General features: G+C 43.6%; 1 protein-coding gene and 1 long non-coding RNA gene across 5 annotated transcripts in view; one reads left to right on the forward strand and one right to left on the reverse strand.

Moving 5' to 3' along the window:
* Window positions 1-9,429, forward strand: part of LOC144261515 (uncharacterized) — a 93,592-nt gene extending 84,163 nt beyond the window's left edge. For both annotated transcript variants that reach the window (XR_013345314.1, XR_013345313.1), the window contains exons 4-5: window positions 7,983-8,069; window positions 8,969-9,429. This is a non-coding gene — a long non-coding RNA (uncharacterized LOC144261515). The remainder of the gene's footprint in view (window positions 1-7,982; window positions 8,070-8,968) is intronic.
* The window catches only part of TMEM108 (transmembrane protein 108), a 393,284-nt gene that overhangs the window by 22,460 nt on the left and 348,850 nt on the right, over window positions 1-21,974 (reverse strand). The window lies entirely within an intron of this gene.

Below are 21,974 nucleotides of genomic sequence, written 5' to 3' on the forward strand. Positions count from 1 at the left end.
TCTGTTGGTGGCATCTGACTCAGATGATGTAAATGTAAACAAACTTGTTTGTCTGAGTGATTGGCTGCACAAGAAGTAAGACTGAGTGGACTTGTAGGCTCTAATGTTTTATATTGTTTTGTTTTTGAATGCAGTTTTTTGTATATAATTCTACATTTGTAAGTTCAACTTTCATGATAAAGAGATTGCACTACAGTACTTAGTATTTTCCAATTCATCCAATACATTTCTTTTTTTACAGTGCAAATATTTAATCAAAAATAAATATAAAATGAGCACTCTACACTTTGTATTCTGTGTTGTAATTGAAATCAATGTATTTGAAAATGTAGAAACAGCCCATAATATTTAAATAAATGGTATTCTATTGTTGTTTAACAGAGCGATCAATTTTTTTTAATTGCGCGATTAATGGCGATACATTTTTTTAATGGCTTCACAGCCCTACAAATAACTCAGCACCTTCTAGAGACTGACACAGATGTCAGCGAATGCTTTTTGCTTCTGAAATAAAATAAATAAATAAACTTCACAGATAAGCCCCAACCTGGTATCTTGCTCTCCACCCCTAACCAGAAAGGAAGACACTTGATCAAAGTGAAAAAATATACTATTGTGGAACAATGAGATGCTTCCAACAGACAGGAATACCAATGGAGCACCACTCAGTGAAATGCAGGGAAATTTTTCTGACCGCACATACTGTGAGGTCAAGGTCAAGGCAGATAGTTCAGTGATCAAATGGCTAATATTTCATGCCAAGACAAGTAGCTGCAGGGGAACAATTTAAAAGGGAAGAATGAAGATTTGTTTTGGATTCTGGAGATAATGTTTCAGAAAAGTTCTGGGGTACTGCTCTAAACGCATAAGGTGAAGTGTGTTATGATAGAACTCCTGTTAATTTTGGAAGTAGCATGAATAACAACCTCCAGCCACACTCTTCACTGTACATTGGATTTTTCTTAATTTCTAACAAAGGACATAGTTGCCAGCTATGCTGCACACAAAGCAGCAGGGCTAGAACCTCTGGTCTTCCTCTCCAAAAACACATACCTCTATCATTTAAGTTAATTATGAATCAATGTTGCCAGACATTAGGATTTATAACCTTTGTAGCCCAGTCAGAGGAAGTAACAGGACTGACACTTCATTTTTCGAGGACTTTTTTTTTTCCAATACAAAACAGAACCAAAAATCAAAACCTTTGGCTTTCAAAAATTGTCAATTACAAAAACTAATTTTTGAAAACTACTTCACACCGAAAGCTTTATATGGTTGAAAACCAGAAAAAATATTTTGGTTTAAAAGCCATTTTTCATTGAAAAAATATTTCAACCAGCTCTTACTACATTCTTACTACATTCCCACCACCTCCTCATTTAAACAGAGCTCCAGCAGCTGGAGTTCCAGTTCAGCACTTGGGCAACAGTCAGTCTGGGTTGATTCCATGTCCACAAAACACAGAACTCTATAATTGCCATCTAACCCATAGTTCCTCTGCTCCACCAGCAGAAACTGCCCATTGAACTAAAGGCGAACCTCTGAAGATCCTAGTTTCTATCCCTGATGCTTACATGTACAGTTCAGATATTAACCATGGCATATGTCGGTATGCACACATACTGTAGTTAAGGACAGGTTTCCCCTTTTTTTGGATATGGACTCCAGCTGCTCAAGGCACAGCTTCATCTATCTGGGGGAATATACAGTGTACTGCCCAGCGCGTATACGTACCACTGCCATCTAGTGACAGAATGCCAAAACTGTATTAGAGCTCCAGCCACCAGAGGGCAATGTAATCAGACACTAAGAAGACAGAAGTCTAAATACTGCAAGAGCCAGAGAGTCCTAGTGGCTAGGAGACCTGTGTTCTATTTCTGGCTCTGCCACTGTCCATGCCCCAGTTGTAAAACGGGGATAATGATACTTACACATTGAGATCTAAGGTACCGTGTAAGAGCTAGTATACCACTACAGGAGGCTCTCCGTTAGCTTGAGAGGCAGACGCTGAAAATGTTGGTGCTGAAAGCTCTGCATGGGCACAAGGTCTGATGCCACGTGTCTCCAGTTTAAATGGGGACTTGTGTCTGTACCATGGACCTTTTAAAATGGGATTCAGAAAATATGATAGGCTTCAACAATGATCAGCCCCATCCTTGTGAGAGTCCATACACTAATGCTACAGATAGGGGTATGCTGCAACTGGGAGCGTGCCTCCCAGCCCAGGTAGATGGACATGCGCACACTTGCTCTGCTCAAGCTAGTGCACTAGAAAGAGCGTGGAATGTGAAATGGCTTGGGCTAGCTACCAGAGTATAAGCCTGGCCTACTCCCTGGGTCCATACTCAGGTGGCTAGCCCATGCCACAAGGTCCACACTGCTAGCGCAAGTGCACTAGCTCAAGCAGAGCTAGAATGTGTCTGTCTAGCTGGGCTGCAGGGGCATGCTTCCAGCTGCAGTGTAGACATATCCTTAGTGTCCTCTCCTATTTGCTATACCACAGACCTGAACTCCACAGTCTCTGTACATCAGAGGTCCCCAATTTATGGGACACGTGCAGAGGAAGATTCGGGGGGGTGCAGCTGGGGCCCAGGCCAGCTCTGCTCCTGGCCCTGTCCCCTCACTGTGCCGGGGTCCCAGCCGCAAGCCCCATACCCAGGGCTCTGCTCTTAGCTGCGACTGCCAGCTCAAGGCTCCGCTCTTGGCCGTGGCCTGGAGCCCAGGCTGCCAGCCTCAGCTCTGCCTGCCCTCAGCTCTGCCCCAGCTGTGGCCCCAGCCTCGGCTTCCCTTACCCCTGTCCGTGTCCCCCTGCTCCCAGAGCCACAGCCCCACTCCTGGCTTGGGCGAGGTGGCACAAACAGGGGTAAGTGGGGGCATGAGGTAAAAAGCTTGGGGACCACTGCTGTACATACTATGCACTTGTCCTCAATAAAACAATGGTTCATCTCAACAATGAAAACAAATGCATCTACACACACTGCTAAAATATCAAGACAGAGCTTTGAGTGTGAACATTTGACACCAAAACTAGACTGTAGTATCCCGTGCAGAAATGAAAGATATTATTTATAAACTGTGACAAAAGAAAGCAGTCAACAGAACTGCAGCATGGAGGTGAGGTACATTTCATTTTTGAGAGCGGAGATTTTTGAAAGCACAAAAGGCAGTCCGACACTGAATTCCCATTGATTTTCACAAGGTGTAAGTCAGAGCAGAATTTGTCCCTATAGCTTTTAGATGCTCAGACAGAAGGTTAGCAAAATATAGCTTAATGAGGACTCACTCTGGATTTTAGCAGATATTCATGAATAAGTGGAAAAATCTGTTCTCTTTCCTGACAGTCCATCTCTTTTCTACATAAAGTCACCTTAAAAAAAACACTGAGGCAATTTACAAGGCATCCAATATTTTTAGATGTGGGATTATATAATTTTAAAATAAGGGAAGGTGAGTTGGAAGAATGTAATGTTGCCCTAACATGACAACTGAGGAGAGTCCTGACAAATCTGAAAAACAATTACTTGAAGGCACAAGATTTTTTTTTAATCTACATATTGAATATGCTGATATGTTGAAAGATGCTGGTGCATTTAGGCCCTGGTCTGATAAAGATTTAAGCACATATATTTCTATGCACATAAGGCCCATTGACTTCAATAGGCCTCCTCATGCGTGTAAAAAGTAAGTGTGTGCACACAGGTGCCTCTCATATCCAGCAGACTGGGGAATTCATTTCCTAGGATTTATGGGGTTGGAAAGCCATGGAAACTCAAAACTAATTCCTGTTTTCTTTTTGCATTCTTCATGCTCAGAAATGGCCAAAAGATTTTATTTGTGTCATACATCAAGTGTGAGCTTTGGAGCCTAATTCAATAGCTCTGTTAAAAACCCTTCAATCCTAACAAGAATGTTGATGGACCTCATATGTTGGCAGTGGGAACAACATCACTCTGTTCTTGCATAATACTTTGAGCACTGTCCAAGTACTGTACGTTAAGTCCAAAATGAATTCACTCAAGTATGAAAAATAGTGCAGTAAAAGGATGATATATGCAGATGAAACCAATAAGAGTCTTTACCAGGATACAGTGGACCAAATCTTGATAAATCCCCAATACAGAGGGCCAAATCTAGGCTTACTCTGAAACTGCTCCCTTCCATGGAAAAACTCACAGGAAGAGCTAAGGGATATGTTTATGTGGAAGAAAATGATGAAATTCCTCTAGAGCAAGGGTCTTTGCCTGGGGCTCATGATGCGAACAGGTGTCAAGAGGTTGTGATCACCCTGTTCTTCCCACATTACTAAAGGAGAGAGGTCCAGGCTTTGAGAACCACTGCTCTGGAGCCTCTTCTGAATACTTTCACTGAGGGAAAGGAATAGCCTGCTTTCTCCCCATCAGAAGAAGCTGGGGGTTCAGTCCCCAGAACTTATAGCTCTTTGGGTATCTAATCTGCTGGGTCTTGAGCCTCAGTTCTGCTGCTCTCTCCTGGCTCTGTTGGCACAGGTCTGGTGAAGCCATGCTGACACGGTTCCTGAGCTGTCCACTGCCCCTGCTGCCCCCTCTTAAGAGGGTTCCATTGCATGGAGGGGTGGGGTCTGCTCAGGAATTAACACAGCCAGAGGTTGCATTAGATACTTTACTAACAGTAGCTGGTAAATAGTTTTAACTTCTTCAAAAGTAAAGAATAGCTTATTAGCCTTACATGAGAGTCTGTGCATGTTACTGGAGTCAGCTCAGATGTTAGGTAGAATCTTTAAACAACAGCATCTTATGCAACATGTGGTCTGAAGTCAGTAGAAAGACTCCCGCTGACTTCAGTGGGCTTTGGACCAAGCCCTAATTGCATAAGATATAGTGAAAAGTTTTGAACCCCATATTAACATCTTTCATGGTGAATGATTATCCACAAAGAGTTCAGTCTGGCATTTGGAAGCAAAGATTCCTATTCTGGCCCTCCCCACCGTAGACCCAGCAGCAGAATAAACAGAGCCTCACTGAGCTGTGCTTGAAAAACATCTTTGCTGTGGGAAGTCAGGAACAGCTTTGTATTTACACCTACTGCTGGATCTGTTATCTCAGATCGCCTTGGGCAAAGGAAGCAAAAGGAACAGTTCTACAAGGGGAATGTACAGATCCCAATTAGACTACAAAAGCATATCTTGGATGCATGTATACCTGGGCAGAGTACAGTGTGCTTGAACCTTATTGTGCCTCTAACATTTTTGAATTACTAAATGGTAAAGAGAGCACTTGATAAAAACTGTTCAAAACAACTGAAATAACACATTTTGGTAGTGAAAACCTTCTGCATTATCCTGTTCTTTTGTCATGTGCATCTCAGCTCACAACAACAAAAGTAGAAACAGTGACTTTTAAAATATGGAAACTGTATAACCTGCAATATTCTATAACTTTTGTTCACGTAATTTTTTGGTATGTTTTATTGTTTACATGCTGCATGAATGCTTCAAATAAATGATAGGATTTCCATGTAAACAATGACAGGTTTCAGAGTAGCAGCCGTGTTAGTCTGTATTCGCAAAAAGAAAAGGAGGACTTGTGGCACCTTAGAGACTAACCAATTTATCTGAGCATAAGCTTTTGTGAGCTACAGCTCGCATTCAGCTGTAGCTCACGAAAGCTTATGCTCAAATAAATTGGTTAGTCTCTAAGGTGCCACAAGTCCTCCTGTTCTTCATGTAAACAATGTAGAGTAACATTTGTACAAGCAAAGGGTTGAACAATTTCAGTTACCATGAGCAATGGAGGAACTGACCAAAAAATAGGCTACTTCCACATAAGCTGTTTTTCTTCACACCATCTTACATCGAGTCCGAGAATGCCATGCAATAGTTCTCAAACGTGCCATTACACGTTCTTTTCTATTTTTTTTTCAAGGTATTGGTCAGAGGAGAAGGGAAATGCAGTTAATATTTTATGGATTACACTACAAATTCAACCCTACTTCTGTATTCAAGGTCTGATTAAAATCTATGACACAGAAAGTGAAACACCAGGAATAACAAAGGAGTGCAATTAATCTAACAGCAATAACATAAAATAGCCTGAACAGAAGTTTTGGAAATCACATAGAGAAACTAAGAGCAACCAGAAGACATTGACACAGTATGAGAATATAAGAGTCTGCCATAGAGTTTGCACAAAGCAACTATGCCCAGCCCTTTAACAATTTAAATTATTATAAGAGCAACCAACACTGCTGGTAAGGGCCATTTCCATCAAAGGCTTCAAGTGAGTCTGTCCATAAGCAAAAATTAATTTTAGATTTTCAAGTGATATAACACCAGGTATTACAAATAAAATAATATCTTCTCATTCATTTTTATGCTGCACACAAAGGCAGACAGATACTATGGTAATAGGTGCTTTAAAAATGCTATAGATGCCCATTCATTTAAATACATGCAGACTTCTGATCCTTGTGAAAATGATCATTGACAATCTAATAGCACAATAATTACTGAGAAGAAAAATAAATGACGACTTTTATCTGATTGTAATAGGGAATCACTTACCTGAAAATATCATTTGGACTTGTCAGCAGACATCCTCACCTGCTCATGCCATGCAGACTTGGAAGCTTCGTATTTCAACGTAAAAAATAAAAGATGCTACCATCTCCTAATTAATGAGGTAGTTCCACTGAGGAGAGTTTGCTGCTAATGTTGGAATTCCTTTGGAGGAATGAAGACAGACACAGACTAGGGAGGCGTGTCTTCCAGAGATGTAAAATAAAAGGCTTGTGCTCCTTTATGAAATACCATTGCAAACGCAAAGCAAGCTTATTAGTTATTGAACCATTTGCTTTCTCAGCAAGCAGACTGAATGGCTGGCTGGTATTCCAGCTTGCTCTTCTATCAAGTCCAGATACAGTCTGTCTGGCACAATTCTATTCAAATGCTACAGAGGATCACTGTCTGTTCTAGTTTGCTGGGAACAAAACAGCAACAAGCTCCACGGCTGCACGTCCTTGTGAGACTGCCTAATATTCTGTTTCAAGGCAGAATGCTCCTGCTCTGATATATCATTTAGCTTTTAGCATGCAGATGGGTTTTACAAACCTAGCTCCCGATTCTATACCTCTAAGAATAGTTATACCTTCATTTGATTATTTATAGGACTATTAAAATTCTTGTCAGAGAAAAATATGTAAAATGAAATACTGACCCTATTCTCTTCCTTTCTTTGGAGTCAAAACACCGCATAGATTTTATTATTCTCTTTGGTGATAACTTTATGATTTATGTTTTATCACTTTGATTTTTTTTAAATATTGAAAACACAGATCAACCTCCTGATTCTTAATGCCAGCTTGGTAATATTCTTTTGTTTGTGTTACACGAGCAGTAAGGATGGGTGAATGGAAGAATACGTTGGCCAAGCAGCACAAATATTGGCATAGTTCAATACGCTAAGTGTTCCCCAAAAGGAATAGGGAAACTAATTGGCTTTCAGACAGTATGCACCAAGATGGGTCTCAGTGTTAGAGGAGCACTGCAACCTGACATGAGAGAATCCCAGCCAGTCTATGTCTGGATATAGCGTCTCAGGCATTCCTCACTTACTGTGGGTGCTGGAATAGGCCAAGCAATTTGCTACCCTCAGTCTCCTTAGAAAATTCATTCTTGCTGTTTTGGGAGAGGAGTGGGGAGGAGAGGTGGTGGTGGGAGATGAGGACCGGGTTTGGAACAGTAAGCACCAAGTCCAAGTGGTGTCTGTTCAGGGAGTAAACTGAAGCTAGCCACGTCTGTGCTAGACTATGGGCTAGGCTATGTGCCCCAGTAGCTTGAGGCAAACCTGGTCTGTTGTAATTGGTTGGACCTTGGATACCAGATCCGACATGGTCCGGAACCAGGCCTCCGGAAGGAAGGCTCTCGCTTGAGTCGAATTGAGCAGTGCCCCAATAAACTCTATTCTCTGAACTGGCATAAGGGTCAACTTTTGCTCGTTTATCATTAGGCCCAGCGCTCGGAAGGTGGCTTGGACCAAGTTGATGCTGTTCTTTACTTGAGCCTCTGAACAACCCTTGATCAGCCAGTCAGTGAGGTACATGTATCCCTGAACACCTTGCTTTCTGAGGAAGGCAGCTACCACTGCCAGGCATTTTGTGAAAACCCGGGGGGCTGCGGACAGGCCAAAGGGAAGAGTGGTAAACTGGAAATGATCTGTGGCCACTGAAGATAGAAATGTGAAAGTAAGCATCATTCTAGTCGAGGGCGGTCAGCATACTAGTCCCCTGGAGCCAGGGAGGGGATGATGGAGGCCAGGGAGACCATACGAAACCTCAGTTTCTTGAGGTATCTGTTGAGTTGAAAGAGGCCCAATATGGGACAAAGGCCCCCTTTGGCCTTTGTGCTTAGGAAACAACGGGAGTAAAACCCCTTCCCTCTCAAGTTTTGATGTAAGTTCTCCACGGCCCCCGTCTGTAGGAGTGTCTGCACCACGGTTCCCTCTAAGCTGTGCGTGGGTGCGTGTGCACACAGACCCTAAACCCCGTGCACATGGCGAAATACCGCGCGCACAAACATTTGCACAGAAGAAATTTTTTGCACACACAGCCTGTCAAAAATTAGAGGGAACATTGGTCTGCACCTCCTGGGTAAGGAGTTGCTTCTTAGAAGGGTCCCTGAAGAGGGACAGGGATGGGGTGTGGTAAGGAGGGGTGGATGAAAACTGCAGGATATAACCAATCGCCACTGTATTTAGCACCCAGGAGTCCAATGTTATGCAGAACCACACCAGGCTGAAGTGGGACAGTTGGCCCAAAAATAAAGGGGAGGCAGGATCTGAAGTGGGAACTGGTACAGCGCCCTTGGGCGCACTTTCAAAAGCCTGCTTTGTCTCAGCTGAGTACCTGTGTGACCCTGGCTGGGAGGCTGAGGTGAACGGAAATGGTTGACAGCGCTTGTAACCTCTCTCTTTTCTCTTATGGGGTCCTGTCTCAGAGGCGGAGCCAAGAAGCATTGCGACTGTAGAGGCCTGAAGTGCTTCCTCAAAGCGGACGGAGCAAGGGGCCCAGGGACCTGAGGGTAGCCATTGAGTCCTTCAGGCCGTGTAGTCTCGCGTCCGTCTGCTCTGAAAATAGTGAGGAGCCTCGAAAGGGAGGTCCTGGATAGACTGCTGGATCTCCTGAGTGAGTCCCGATGACTGCAGCCGGGAGCATCATCTCATGGTGACAATGGAGGCCATTGTCCTGGCTGCCGTGTCTGCTGCATCCAGTGCCCCCGGAGAGAGGCTCTGGCAACATTCTTTCCTTTTTCTAAGATGGCTGAAAATTCCTGCCATAAGTCTTAAGACATGGAGTCCTTAAATTTGGACAGAGTCCCACAAATTGTAGTCGTATCTCCGCAGTAAGGCTTGCTGGTTTGAGATACATAGTTGTAGGCCGTCTGTCAAATAAACTTTCCTCCCTAACAGATCAAGTTTCTTTGCATCCTTCTGTTTGCACGCAGTGCTCAGTGGGCCCTGTCTGTCCCTTTTGTTAGCCACCAAAATGACGAGGGACTCAGGAGGGGGGTGAGAGTAAGGATACTCATACCCACTGACTGGCACATAATATTTCTTCTGTGCTCTCTCCTGCTCAAGGAGGACAAAGCTGGCAGCTGACCTAATGGGGTCGGCATGACCGGTAGTGACAACAAGTCTCTGGCTGCTGCAAAGATCTCCGGGGTTGAAGGCACTGCAATTCTGCAGGTGCCGCGATGACTTCCTGCCGTCGGCGGAGGGTCCCTCAGTAGACTCTATGGTGCTACCATGGGACCTGGGGTGGAGGAGTGCCCGAAGTGGGTCGCGCTCCACTGCCTTCCCTTTGCTTGCCTTTCTTTGGCACTGGCGAGTGCCCTCTATCAGTGTGCTTCTTTTTGTGCTTCTTCCTCAGCCCGGGGGTGGAGAACAGTGCCGGAGGAGTACTTTGCACCAAGTTCCAAGGCTGGTCTAAGAGCAGCTTCCTTTAGGATAGCTTTAAGTCTGATTGCTCTGTTCTCCTTTGTGCGAGGTTTAAAGTTCCAACAAATTTGGCAGAGGTCTTTCATGTGAGATTCTCCCAGATAACTGGAGTGTGGGTCATTCACGAGCATAAGCTTGCCACAAGAGGCACAAGGTGTGAGAAGAGGGTGCTAACTATCTACATTAAAAGTGCATCCTGTCATGTTTTACGGTCATGCCAGGAATACCAACAGGGATGCACTGAAACAAAAATAACTTTGGGAGGACATTCATCTTCAGCGAGGCTAGCCTACCTAGCTGAGAAATTTCATATTTGTTCCATTCCCCCATGTATTTTATTATTTTATTTTAAAGATTGCTTTACCTATTTAAATGTATATAGCTGACAACAGTTTGTTTTGACCCTTTTGGGAATATTAATTTCTAAAATTTCACATTTATTATAGTTTATTTTGAAGCCGGATACCTGCCCAAATTCCAAATCAACTGGTCTATAATTTTTAGCATGTTTTGCTGCCCTTTAACAAGGGTGGTTTCTCATATTTATTGCAAATGGCTCCATTGCCAAAGCAAACAGAGGATAAGGGGAAGGCTTGTCTTGTACCCCTAGACAAATTAAAAGGAAGTGACTGATGATCATTAACCAAAGCAGACAATCAAAGATGAGTAAGGCTACGTTTTAGTCACGGGTATTTTTAGTAAAAGTCATGGACAGGTCACGGGCTGTGAAGTTTTGTTTACTGCCTGTGACCTGTCCATGACTTTTACTATACACTCCTCACTAAAACTTGGTCCGGGGAGCCAGAGATGCTCTGGGAGGGGCGGTCTGGGGGTGCTGCAAGTGCTGAGGGGGGGCTGGCCCGGGACCCCCGCTGGTGCTGGTGGGGAGGATGGATGGGTGGCGGTGCATGGTCTGGGACCCATGCTGGGAGGGGGAAGCAACAGCACCTGACCTGGGATTCCCGCTGGTGCTGAGAGGGGGCAGGCAGCAGTGCACAGCCCAGGACCCCTGCTGGTATGGGGGTGGGGGGGGAGGGGAGGGTTGGCGAGGCTGGCTAGGGGAGGGGCGGCCAGGGGGGCTCTGCGCACTGCTTCCGCCACAGGTGCTGGCTCTGCAGCTCCCACTGGCCAGGAACTTCAGCCAATGGGAGCTGCGGGGGTGGGGGACGCCTGCAGGCACAGGCAGCAAGCAGAGCCCCCTGGCTCCTCCACCTCTAGGAGCTGCAGGGACATGCTGGTGGGAGCCGGGGAGCCACCCCCCACAGGTAAGTGCTGCCCTGCACCCCAACTCTCTGCCCCAACCCTGAGCCCTGTCCCACACACCCAAACTACTGCCTTTGCTGACCCAGGCAGCCCCTGAGCCAGCACCAGCCACTGCAGAAGTCAAGGAGGTCCGTGACTTTCTGTGACCTCCATGACAGACATGCAGCCTTAAAGAGGAGTATACAGGGCCAATATGCCTGTAGAAACCTGATTTCCAAAAGCCAGCTTTACCAAAATCTGTCTGAGGTGCTCCCACTGCAGCCAGGTGCAGGCTTTTTCAGCAGCCAAAGAAAGAAGAACACAGGAAGAATTGCTAGAATTAACATGACAGATGAAGTTTAGAGTTCTTCTGATACCAGAGAGTCTGCCAGCAATGAACCCAGATGGGTCAGGGTGAACATAATTGGGCAAGATGACAGTCTGTTTGCTAGCACCTTGGCATAAATTTTAGCATCCACATCAAAGAAATAGGTCTGTCTGTAATAGTATCCAAAAAGAAACAGAACAAGCAAAACTATTTCAAGAATATTTTTGAAAGAAATCTGAATTTGCAAGATGTTTTTTGGTCTGAATGCTACCAGTTCACACATTGCTTGCCCATCCCTAATTTTGTAATCCATGTCCCTCCCTCTCCAGCCCTTACTTGGCAGTGCTCTTGTTGGCAGGATGCTGTTGCCAAGGGAGACAGACTGGATGTGCAGCTGGCTTTTCTTTAATCTGCACTTACTGCTGCAGATACTATTGATGTGACTGTACAACCTTTGGCTACTAAGACCTACAGTCAATGTCATATGACTTTATGAAGAACTTTGACAATTGCATAAATAGCCATACTGCATGTTGGAAAGCTAAAATGGGACCTTGTCAAAGAAGGGATTTACGTGGTGTCACAAATGCTGGCTCAGTCAAGGGTATCAATTTCATTTATAGCAATAAGAAGGGGACAAAAGGATTTAAAACTATTTTAAGGAGTCTCCTCCAAAATAAAAGCCAAACACAATGCCTACACATATTTGGATGAGATAACTCTCAAGCAGAGAAAGGAACTCTTTAGAGTGTTACATCAAGGGGATACATAAAGGAGCAATGGTTGAAACCCGGAAAAGGTAAAAATTAGACTATTTCTAATGATGAGAGCTATCAGACTGTGAAATAGTCTCTAGTCGGAAGCAGTGGAAATCTCATTTCTTGAGACATTTCAAAACCAGACTTTACAAAGCATTAGAAAACACGCTATAGAAAGAACAATATTTCATTGGCATGAGGTGAAAAGTAGATGACATATGAAATCTTTTTCAGATCTAACTTCTGCAGGACATACTCAGAATTTCCATTCATGTTACTGGGAGTTTGGGCTCAACACGGATTGTAAAATCAAGCACAATGATATTAATGCTTGGCTAGTTTGCACAGCATGAAAGCCATATCTTGTATAGTTAATTTACCTTGACTTATGTCACATAGAAAGTGGTTCCTTTATGGACTGTTACTTCAGTCTCAATATGGTCTCTCTCTCTCTCTCTCTTTTTTTTTTTTTTTTTACAACCAGCAATGATTTTTTTATTTGCCAGTAATATTTCTCTCTCCAGCTTTGTTTGAAACCCATGTACTAAACATGACAGGAACAAATCTCCAGGAAGATGTCTGCTTTCATTAGATTTATAAAGATGGGTTTGCACATAAGGAGAGGACTCTACCTGATGGGGCCCTGAAGTGGAGGTTAGGGAAAAGGAGTTCTAGCAAGAAATTCCTCAAAGAGGAAGCAATTTGAAGTATTAAAACTTGAATGCTATCTATTTTTGTTACTTCTGAGCCCCCTATGACCTTAGCATTTATATTCACGTAGTGTGACATCTTGGGGAGAATGGAGCTCTCTCATGTGAAAGTTCTGGAGAAATATCCTCTCTCTATAAAGATGCTTCCAAACACAGTCTGAAAGATGTGGTGCCACCCCAAGGCAGAATGTTTAAGGTAGGCATTTTGTTACCCATTAATCCTTCTACTAGTAAGATTGGTGTCATTTTTTCCATACCATTCCTGGAAAGTCAGGGGCAGGTGCTATAGAAACACCAGTTCCTTAGTTAGATGTTATACTAGGATTACACACACACACTGACTGAGCTTCCACTGGCCTTTCATGTGTCTCAGTCATTTCATCCCTTTCATAGACAGCAATTTGGGAAATTCACTACCCTAGAATTCAAAGCCCATGAAGGTCAGAGAATCTAATGCTGCAGCTGGAGTTAGAGAGGAACTGGACAGTTTTGTGACCAGTAATAACATTTGTAGATCAAATCTCATGCTTCACAACATAAGCTGATCTCTGCTGAGATAAAGACAGTTTTTCACCCCATTAAGGGAATTGCATAAGTGGCTAGCTACTGATATATGAATTTTTGCCTTCCTTTGAAGTCAGATATTGAACTAGAAGGAATGATGGTCTGGTCTGGTCTGGTAAATCCTATGTTCTTATAAGTGAGGTCACAGCTATACCTCAGCTGGACACAACACACAATTTCTGTTAATGCGGGAAGGACCTGGCACCTTGTACTTAATTCAGTACTGATATGATTCATTGCTTGATTCACTCAATTCCGTAGTCAATGACATAGAAGACAGTGTACAGGTACTTCATATACTGCCTGATCCAGTGATACAGTTTATCATATCAGTAATTTATGTCTCCATTTGAGCGTGAATGGCATTACATACTGACTGCAATGTATTGAATTCCATATTGGGGTGTTAGTTTTATGTGCACATTTGCATTTCCTTCCAATTTAACAATCAGTGTCTGGGTGGTCTTTCTGAATGTTATTTTGAATATGCTCAGGCCTCAGTTTCCCCCTCACACTGTAGAAGCACCTGGTGCATACAGAATACCATTTACATGCACTGACTGCTATGGAAATAGTTTCCCTAAAGCAGAACTGACTAAAAATAGTTCCAAAGAGTTAGAAAGATTGTCCTAATATCTAACCTAAATTCCTCTTGCTGCAGGTTAAGCCCATTACTTCTTGTTCTGTCTCTATGGGGCATGGAGAACAATTAATTTGATCACCATCCTCTATATAACAGCCTTTAACAGATATGAAAATTGTTACCAGGGCCCACTCTCAACCTTCTTTTCTCAAGACTAAACATGCCCAGTTGGTTTTTTTTAACCTTTCATCATAGGTCAGGTTTCTTGCTACTCTCCTCTGGCCTCTCTTCAGTTTGTCCACATCTTTCCTGAAATCTGGCACCCAGAAATGGACACAGTACTTCTGTTCAGGCCTCATCAGTGCCAAGTACAGTGAGACAGCTACTTCCCATGTCTTACATACAACATTCCTCTTAATATACCCCAGAATAACTAGGCTTTTTTTGCAACTGCATCACATTGCTGACTCATTCAGTTTGTGATCCACTGTAACCCCCAGATCCTCTTCAGCAGTACCATCACCTAGCCAGTTATTCCCCATTTTGTGGTCGTGTATTTGGTTTTTCCTTCCTAAGGGTAGTACTACGCACTTGTCTTTATTGAATTTCTTGTTGATTTCAACTTGGTGTCATCCACAAATTTAAGAGCAATCTATACTCTCTATTATCCCAGTCATTCATGAAACTATTGAATAGCACTGAACCCAGGACGGACCCCTGCGGGATCCCACTAGAAACGCCCTCCCAGTTTCACAGTGAGCCATTGATAACTCCTCTTAAGTACAGTCTTTCAATCAGTTGTGCACCCATCTTATGGTAATTTAATTTAGATCATATTTCCTAGTTTGCTTATGAGAATGTCATGAGGCCTTACTAAAAAAAGCCCTAATAATATCAAGTGCTTTGTTGGGTTGGGGTCAGACTGTCATATTAGTCTTGTCAAAGGTTAACATCTCAAAGTCATCCCTTTGGGGCAAGAGCAGGCACTTCCCTTACCTCATTCTTTGGGCAGGCACAACCCTGTGGTCTGGTTCTAGGGTATGGGGATGCAGCACTCCAGCTGTGTCATTTAATAAGTCTGCCCCCTTCTTGCAGGGGATGTAAAGCATTCCCAACAAAAGCAAACTACTTCCCCAGCTCCCTTCCTAGAGCAAGGGAGAGAGAAGCGGTCACTCAGTCTCAGTTCTCACTTTTCAGTGTGAGTAAAGATAAGGGATTAATCCTAGGGGATTTCAACAACGAGACCCAGCCCAGCCCATCTTTCTCCGCAGAGGGCTTGTGCAGACAGTGCTTGCAAGCCATAGGTCAGTTGGTGCCACAGGGCCCTCCGCCTCTGTGTGCTTTGGAGTGCTACCTTTACTGCACTGAGTTCCTCCCACTGAAAGCCCACCTCCAGGCCTGACAAGCTTCCCAGGAGCCACAGATTGGGGCTGATGGAAACCCTAGGAATACCTTAACGCTTGCATTCCTTACTCTTATGTTGTAGCAACCAGGCAAGGTACTCACACACTTTAACAGGACTTTACTTTTAAAGTGGAAACCTCTTAACCAAGCTGCTGCTGCACCCTCAGTAGCTCTCACTCCACCTCCTCAACTTCCCCCCCTTCCTGTTTCCTGTCCTTTCAGACTCCCAACAGCCAGTGCTCCCAGTTCTAATAATTACAAGCAGCATCTAACCACCACATCTTGGTAAAATACCCATAGACATCGTGAGGAGTGTTGCCTGAATTGGAGAGCTAAACCATTCACTTATATATGAAGGAGACAGAAATCACTTCACCCTTCTCTGGAACACAGTCACTTCTGCAGTTTCTTGAAAGGTGTTAGATTGACAGCCCTAAAAACCCTCTGATTATTCAGTCTGATTCTGTCCCCATAAAATCTTGTTGGGATATTGGCCAAGTGCTGCTTCAAAGGGAAATGTGCCACCTTGCTCACCACAACTATTTCCTGAGGCAGTCTGGGTTTTCCCCTTAAAACACAGATCCTCAAAGGTTTTAGACTCATTACTTCCACTGAAATCAACCAGAATTAGACACCTAAATATCTCTGAGGATCTGGGCCAAATGTCAAGGTGTCTGCACTACACGCATTTACCCTTTTGTTCCTAGCCCTGTGTTCTGATTGCTGTGTTGCTGCATGCTATTGATTTGTCCATTGAAATCATTAAAATGGCAGCCAGGTACCTGCACCATCAGCTGCAGTTAGCTTAAACGTCTGCCCCAATGGAGCATAGCAGAAAGGAGACAACTCTGCCAGCAGCCCCCTCCACGTGCGTTCAAGGGCTGGCTCAGAGAGAGGAATTCAGATCCCCTTCCCTGACCCACAAACAGGACTTTGTAAACACCTGTGGGTTTTTAAAAAATATGATGTAAGTGCGAAAATATAAGTATGCATTTGGGAAGATTGTTCCATGGATGAAACAGTTAATAAAAATGTCTGTGTTGCTCTTACACTAGCTTTCCTTGCTTTAGATTTTATTATGTTCAAAGAATAACCTTGAAACTAGAGAACGGGGGAGCTAATGACAAACTATAAACTCTGTGTTGAAGCATTTTGAACCAATTACAATTAACATCACCGTGTTCTCAATGGACTTATAATACGCTTGCATATCAGAAGATCTGTATGGCAATCAAATGTTACATTCCCTCAAATCTAATAGTAATGCTGACAATAAGTGCCTTGTTGCCACGCTTTCACTTATTACATTTTCTCCTCTCTCTCTTTTTTCAAGCATCTTCAGCTGTCATTGCACCATAACAGTGAAATTATTCACACTGTAAGTGCAGTACAGAAAGCCAATTCTGTTTAGAGACAGAACACTAGGCATGACACATCACCGCTACAGCTGCAGGAGAACATTAGTCTTTGCATTAACATTGACTATGGTGGCAAAGTGAACATATTAGCAACAGTCACTTCCTTACCTCTATGAAAGGTCAAGATACAAAAAGTGTGTGTGTGTGTGGGGGGGGGAATATAAATGAGCACTATGCAGCAAACATAACTTTAAGATAAAGTGGCCTGTTTTAACCCAAATCAATGAGTGGTTGGAAAGGGGTGGGCTAGGATGGAATAAAATAAAGAAAAACTTGCTCAAGAGACAAATTCTGGTCCCAGTGAAACCAGTGCCAAAAAACCCAACCTCTGTCAAGACAAATTCTGGCCTCATTAACATTGGCGTAAATACATAACTCCACTGAAGTCAACATGTAAGTACCTTCATGGGGAGAAACTACTAGGTACTAAAGGGCTCATCAATCTAGCTGAGAAAGGCATAACGATGGCTAGAAGCTGACTCCAGGCAAATTTAAATTAGAAATAAGGAACAATTTTTAGCCACTGGCACAAATTACCAAGGGAATTGGAGTCTCCATCTCTTGATGTCTTTAAATCATGACTAGATGCTCTTCTGCAAGTTTAGTCAGGGATAAGTTATTGGGCTCAATATTGGGGTAACTGTGTGAAATTTGATGGCCAGTGATATACAGGAGGTTACTGTGACCCAGGGATCTCTTGGTGCCATGTGGCAGAGGATACAGGGGTGCATGAGTTACAGGATTCCCCTAGGTCTGGTATCTACATATTTGTTTGCCAAAGTGTGTCATGAAAGGTCTATACTGAAAGCCTGTGTCACACTGGTCATCATAACTGTGAAATGTATGGATGGATAATGTGTGAAGAATTACTTATATATACCAAAAAACAAGGTCTCTGAGTTAGGGCCAGTCACCAGAACTTGTTAAACAAGTTTCTTTTAGGCAAAAAATGTTTTTCTGTCTGTCTACATATAAACTGAGTGCACAATGGGCGTCCATTTACAGTCTGAGCAAAATGCTAATCAAGTGAGTGCAGAGTGTCCAGGAGAGACACTAGACAGGAAAACACAAGCAGTGGGGGTTATCCTGTTTACAAGTGCAGACAATAGATTTTTGGACTATAACGGTGGAGACAGAGGATCATGCTGAATCCTTCACTTAGGAAGTAAGCGGACCATGGATTTCCTTCATGAAAAAAGGCTCACAGTCAGCCAGGCTGTTAAATGCTGGGAGAAGAACTTTGGGTAAGATAAACCTCATAGACAGGAGGGAATCTTGTTAGTTAAGTCCAGGCTCTAGAGTATGTGTGTTATGATTTAATTTTATACGTAACTCTGTTTCAAGTGATAGCAAATAGAACTAATGAACTCTCTGTTCTTTGTTAAACTTTACTTACTTTTTTTAATAGACAAATTTAAGTGCTGGGTGTTACACTGTAGAACAGAGCTCTACTTAACTGAGATGCTACGGTGCATTATTCCTTTGGGAACAGAGGATCTCGGAATTCTGTGAGTGTCCAGTGAATCAAGGACTGTCCAGGAGACACTTATAGGAGTCAGGTTGGAGTGTACCTATTGCTAACTTGTAGAGGGACTGCAAGTCCTGCGTAGGCTAAGAGGGGAATGCTTGTGCTGCTTGTAGCTGGCGGAGGTAAGGAGCTGACTACTGGCAGGCACAGACAAGACTTCCTCACACAAAGACAAGTGGTAGCGAGGTGCCTCAAAACTCTGGTATGCTCAGAAAGTGTCAGTCATTCCTTCTGGCATCAAACTCTATGGCCCAGATCCACAAAGGGACTCAGGCACCTAAGTCTCAAGTTTAGGTGCCTAAGTCCCAGTTTTGGCTCCTCTGCGATCCACAAACTCTTGCCAAACCTGGTAGGCACCTAAACTCAATCAGCACCTAAGTTTTCAGGGTAGAAGTTCCTTAGGTCTATGTTTCTACCTCTGAGCATGTGCACAGCTGCCTCCCTTTAGGTGTCCAGATGCCTAAGTCCTAGAGCAATTCACGAACCAGGGAAAGATAAGCGGTCAGCTGCCTAAGTTGTATGCAGGGTCTGATCTGGTAGGCATGCTCAGAGGCTGCCTACCAGATTGGGTTCCATTCAAAATCTGCCTAGAGAGAGAACTATGGGTGGTGGTGCCCATATAATTTTTAGCTCAGTTGTTAGAGCACTTGCCTGAGATGTGGGAGACCCAGGTTCAACTGGATGCATAAACAGAAGACTCTAAAGTAGTAGAGAGGTTATTTTACCTCTGTGCCCACTGCTGGAATACCATGTCCAGTGCTGGCGTCCACAATTCAAGAAGAAGAAGGGCCATGAGAATGATGAAAGGATTAGAAAACCTGTCTGACGGTGACAGACTCAAAGAGCTCAATCTATTTATTTTATCAAAGAGAAGGTTAAGGGGTGACCTGATTACAGTCTGTAAGTACCTATTTAGAGAACAAATGTTTATTAATGGGCTCTTCAGTCTCGCAAAGAAAGGTATAACACAATCCATTGGCTGGAAGTTGAAGCCAGACAAATTCAGACTGGAAATAAGGTGTACACTTTTATCTGTGTGAGTAATTAACCATTGGAACAATTTACCAAGGGTTGTGGTGGTTTCTCCATCACTGGCAATTTTTAACCCAAGCTTGGATGTTTTTCTGAAATATCTGCTCCAGGAATTATGTGGGGGAAGTTCTATGGCCTGTGTTACACAGGTGGTCAGACTAGATGATCACAGTGGTCCCTTCTGGCCTTGGAATCTCTGAATCTCCCCCTCTCTGTCAGAGGGACAGAAGGATTTAAACAGTGGTCTTCTGCCTCTGAGAACGGTACTCTTACCGCCAAGGAATGGGATATTGTGATGTGGGGTTCCCTTAATCTCTCATGCTGAAGCGGTTCTAGGGTGCATAAGTAATGAAAGAGTGATTGGAACAGGGGGACGAAACCCAGATGGAGAGAGTTCCATATCAGAATCTCCCATAGCTGAGTGGTTAGAGCACTCCACTGAGAGGTAGGAGACCCATGCTCAAATCCTCTCTCTCCCTCAGGCAGAGGGGGAATTAATTGAGGCTGGCTCCCCCACATCGCAGGCAAGTGCGCTAACCACGAGGCTAAAAGTTATAAGGTGGGCACCCCCTCCTCCTCTGGCTGTTTTGTGTGGAGCGAGGCAGGTGCTTAACCAAAAAGTGGCTTAGGCATCTAAGCAGCCTGACTCCAGGGTAGCTGGTTCCTATTCATGCATCGCTAAGCAGAGACAGGCACTTCCCTCCAGCCCAGACTTAGGTGCCTGACTCTGGGAGAGGGGTGGAGCTTAGCATACATCCCTGTCACCGGCACCTCCCACAGTGGGAGAGATGTAGCTTATGCGCCTAGTCTCCTGGCTTTTGTGGATCCATTCTATGGTGCCTCTCTCTCCCATGCATTGTACAGGAAGCCCAGGCACCTAAATCAGCTTTGTGGATCACGGTGTTATTCCTCTGATCTTTTCAGATGCCCAAAAGTTAGGCGCCGTGACACTGAGTGTTGCAATGCCAAGGTCCCTTCCTGAATCCCACCCTATGAATCTAGGAGTGTTGTAACTAAGGTCAAAATCTGGCCCACTGTTTTCAACAGGATCTGAATGTGGCCCTAAATATTTTAACTTCTTAAATAAAGGTTTGGGGACCCGGATTCAGTCAGTTACTGAAGCAAGTGAAGATTCTCATTCACATCAGTGGAACTACACCTGGGCTTAAAGCTGTACATGTGATTAATACCTTCCCGAAGGTGGGCCCTGTGGGGACATTGTGAGTTGAAAGGAAACAGTGTAACTACTCCCTTATAGACAAGCTACCAGTGGCATCTGATGTTATATGTAGCACACCCCTCTTTAGGCAAATACGTCTCTTTCCTATTCTGCCTCTGGTGTTTCGGTTTATTTACTGTATGTTTATTCAAAGTTTCCCTGCTGGGAGCTGTTCCTGCACTTTCGCCCACTGTCAATTACATTTCCAGAAGCACAGCAGCACCTACTGCAACGTTTCTACCGCATTACAACTATTTCCTTAAGGCGACCTTGGGTCTAAGATATTTATCCGTCAGGAAATAAAACAAAAAGAAAAAATGAAACAGGAACACTAGGTAGTGATTTGTCCCCAGCTAGACACTGCAGTTTGAATATGAGAGTTACTGGTGAACACTGTATACTTACTTACACCATAAACCATCCCTGCTAGACGCCCCATGTGAAATTATGCCTCTGTATAAATTAATGCTTTCAATGAATAGTGTTCTATTGTACACCCAGAAGAGGAGACTTATCATTAAGGGCCTTTGCACAATTGAGATCCATTCGCTGATCATTATGAAAAAACACATTTGGCAAGACACAAGTGTCTCATTTCATTGGCAGTAGCCCAGGGCCTTTTTACGGAGGCTCCAACTGCATAGGTTATTAGTTTCCTTGAGTCAAATTCAGCCTTGGTGTAACCAGGCAGTTGAAGGTCTCTGTTTTCACCAGGGCTCAGTTTTGGCCACTTGGGTTTTTCAGAGCGTATCCTAAAAAATCATCTGCTGAGCATGCATGTGTCAAAGGCAGTAACTGATTTGCCAAGCTATGTGGCATGCACCATGTAGTGGAAAACAAGATCCAGTCTCATTCTCTTAATTTAGAGCAGATTAGCTAACCTAATTTGTTTATCAAGTATCATTTCTAAACCACTTATCCCTGTAATATCTTTTCATGTGTGAAATCTTTCAATCATATTACAAAAATATATATGGAAGAGTTTACAAGTTGTGCGAAAGCTACAGTTAATATTACCTATAGTTAAAGTGGTGGCTAAGATTATGGCTTCCATAATAACCCCTTGTGTTCAATAGACTCACAACTGTCATGATAATGGTGTGAGCTGAAACTTGCTATGAACTCAGTCCAGATGTGATATGTCATGAGGATTTGGGGGTGGAGAAGGAGGAATGTAAGGAAAATTCATTCAGCCATTTCTGAGTCAGAGAAAGTGTTTA

The sequence above is a fragment of the Eretmochelys imbricata genome, chromosome 2 (assembly GCF_965152235.1).
Source record: "Eretmochelys imbricata isolate rEreImb1 chromosome 2, rEreImb1.hap1, whole genome shotgun sequence".
In the NCBI taxonomy this organism is placed as follows: domain Eukaryota; kingdom Metazoa; phylum Chordata; order Testudines; family Cheloniidae; genus Eretmochelys; species Eretmochelys imbricata.